Source organism: Durio zibethinus, chromosome 6, assembly GCF_047325235.1.
Source record: "Durio zibethinus cultivar Kanyao isolate XHJ-2024 chromosome 6, ASM4732523v1, whole genome shotgun sequence".
Taxonomy (NCBI): Eukaryota; Viridiplantae; Streptophyta; class Magnoliopsida; order Malvales; family Malvaceae; genus Durio; species Durio zibethinus.
This window is the reverse complement of record NC_143167.1, coordinates 15,366,165-15,369,813: the sequence shown is the minus strand read 5'-3', so window position 1 is coordinate 15,369,813 and position 3,649 is coordinate 15,366,165.

The following is a 3,649-nucleotide window of genomic DNA, read 5'->3' as shown; positions in this document are numbered from 1 at the left end:
TAAAAGCAAATTTTTTTTTTTATCAATATGAAAAGGTCTTAAGTATGAATATATATATCTTTCACCCTTCTATATTTAAGAAGATCTTAAAAAACATTTCTAACTTAGGGGTTCTCAAATTGCTCCAAAAAAACTGAGATAATACCTCGCATAAATGATAACCATTGAGAGTCCCCTTATATTTAGGCCATATCTCAAAAGTTATCTTAAGTTGAGATATTATCTTATTTTAAAATATTTTTCATAAAAACCCCATTTATAAAACATATGCGATATGCATGAACATAATAATATATAATGTATGCATGATAATTAAACATGAATGATAAAGTATGAATGCATGTGACAATAAACTAAAATGAAATGCAAATGCATGAATGTGATCAAGTTGGTTCTAAGGTTTGGGTTCATAAGGTTTAAGGTAGGTTTAGGTTCAGGTTCAAGTTCAAGGTTGGTTTAGGGTCTAGATTACAGTTTAAGGTTTGGTTTAAGGTTTAGAGTTTAAGATTTGGTCTAGGGTTTAAGGTTTAAGGTTTAGAGTTTATGGTCTAGGGTTAGGTTTATGGTTTAGGGTTAGGTTTAGGGTTTAGGGTTTGCATGGAGAATGCATGTAATAAAATTGCCAAAATGCCATTGATAAAAATGCAACCTTTAATGCATGGAATATGAATGATTATGGAAACAAACATATTACAACATTAGGCATATTTACAAATATATTACAAACTAAACATGCATGCAATAAACATTGTAAAATGGATCAAACACAAAGGTTGAAGAAATAAAAAAGATTCAGCCAAGCCATTTCATAGAGAAATGTTGTACCAAACATTTAAGACATGTCTCCATCATTTTTGTTTTGAATTAAAACACATGTAAACAATATAAAATTTATCAAAATGCTTCTAATCTAACACTTTTATTCATTGAAGATTTCATCAAACACATAGAAAACTTGAAAAACAAACAAAAAACACAAGCAAACACACTTGATATGAACCACATTTAGCCACTAAGCATTAAAGGGAGATTCAACTAATCATGGGGGAGCTTGGCCAAATGCTCCCATAGCTTCCTACAATCATTCTATTTAGCTAGAGCATGCATAAAAAACTTATCAAACTATAATATAAAAGCATTTTTATTATAAAAGGAATTTCACCAAATATGTAATAAATTTCCTAAAAAAGAAACTATAAGAACATGCATGCTAGCCAAACATATCACATAAACTACTAATATAATCAACAATCTTGCAAAAAACAAATAGTTTATCATTGAAATCATCCATAGGCTTCATTTAAAGTAAGAAAAACATTCAAAATAACCCCATGGAGGTTCGACCATGGAGGATCAAAAGCTTGGTCAAACCTCTAAATGGGCATTCATGGTGGATTTTTTTGCTTTACTCTATCTCTTTTGTTTCAATCTAAACTATTAATTAGTTTGTTGAATTTTTGGACCAAGCTTTAAGTTATGAAGGAAGACAACTATGGAGGAAATTGTTTTCTGATAAAAAATAAAAAAAAAGGGATAGACGATATGGAAACTATGGAAAATGCTATGAAATGGTATGAAATGCAATGAAGAAATAGTAAAAATTATACCTTCAATGAAGCTCCCAAAATTTTTTTTTTCTTTTTTCTCCTTCGTGCCACTATCTTGGCTAACCTTCTCCTTCCATTCTTAGCCTTAAATGATGAATACATATCCCATGCAAATGCATGATAGCCCATTTGATAAAAATTCCATCTAAAAGCTACTATTCTTCCCTTGTTTACTTTCCAAGCAATTAACTTTCTCCCTTGGATCAAGGCCTTTGAATGATCAATGGTTCAAGATGAATCTAGTAAAAAATGAGGCTCTGAATCTAGTTGTAAATATGTGAAATGACTAATTTGCCTTTTTGAAAGTTTTCAAATTTTTACATAATTTTCTTGGAAAACCATGATCCCTTTATTTGTTATTGTGATTTTAAATTACCAAAAAATTAAAATAATATAAAATTATGATCTGAAAGTTTTCTTAAAAAATCTACCTCGAGAATGTCAAATTATGAAAATACCTTTAAAGGGTATTTTTATAATTTCATACCTTTCAAGGTGCGATCAAGGTTTTCAAAGCACCAAAAATCATTAAATATTATGAAAGCACGATCTGAAAGTTTTTATAAAAAACTGACCTCAAGAAGGTCAAATTACGAAAATACCTTTAAAAGGTATTTTAATAATTTCACACCTTTTGAGATACGATCAAGGTTTTTAATTCACCAAAAATCATCTAATAGCATTAAATCATGACCTGGTGCTTTTTACAAAATTTTGACCTTAGGAAGTCAAATTACAAAAAATGCCCTTACGATCATTTTAGAAATTTCACATATCTCGAGGTGAGATCAGGGTTTTCAATTCATAAAAAATATGAGATATTTTAAAAATATGATATGTAAGTTTTCACAAAAATCCAACTTTATGAAAGTCAAATTATAAAAATATCCCTGAAGGGCATTTCGATAATTTTATCTTTGTTGAAGTGGAATAAGAGTTTTCAATGCATTAAAATCACTAATTTCAATTCCAAGCCTTATTAACCTTATTATCAATCTTCTTAAAATCCTCTTATTATTTTTTGATGCATGCTTAGGATATTTCTAACTTTTAACATATTGTATAATGTCACAATACCAAGGCTGACCGTCAGTTTTTTCATCTACACTGGTGTAGTACGTTGAAAATTCAAGGGTCTACATCTTGATAGGCTAAATTTTGGCATGTGCATTCAGTTTGAACATTGCTGACAATGTAGCTAGAGCATTAGCTGTTTGATTTTTTTCTTAAGGCACATGCTAAAACTGGATGTCTTCAAATTGCTCTGCAAACCTAGCAATAAATCTTTTATACAATACCAGGTTCAGGCCCTTATTTCCCATTTGATAACTCTATAAAATAGAGTTATTTAGGCATGTTTTTAGTTCTTAAATGAGTGATTTTTGCTTGGTTCTTAGTAAAATAATGTTCTTTTTACTCCTAAATGGCATAATTTTCTATTTTGTAGGTTTTGTTTCAAAAAAGAGTAAATCTTAAAGATTCTTGATGATTCTTGATCAATTTTGATATTTTTGATGCATAAGAAGTAATCTTTTAAAGTTGTTGATGAATCTTGATTTTTTAAGAAATCTTAAAGGTAAAGAATGCGAAAGAAGTTCAAGATTGGTTTAATGGAGTTTTATTTAGTAGGAATGATACAATCTTGAAGAAAAATGAAGAAAATTCATGCAAGATTCAAGTTGGTTATCTCGATAATAATGAAGGTTAGAATTGTAATTTCAAGTGATTACAAGTCCATGGTAGTTTATGTAGGTGCACGTGCATAGGATTACTAATGGATGATAAGGCATAATGAATTTTTTTATTGGTTAAGAAAGATGATATGGCATAATGATGTGGCAATTCTAATTACTTTTCCTACTTGGATTTAGATTTCCTATATGGATTAGGATTTGGTATTTTTATCTTTGCTTAGAGTAGGATTACATAAAGCATTTAAATTTTGTTCTTTATGGGTAGCACTAAGGAAGTGTTCTTCATTGTTTTAAACTCTAATTTTTCTCCAAAAATTCAAGCCAAGCTGTGGAGTACATGAATGATGC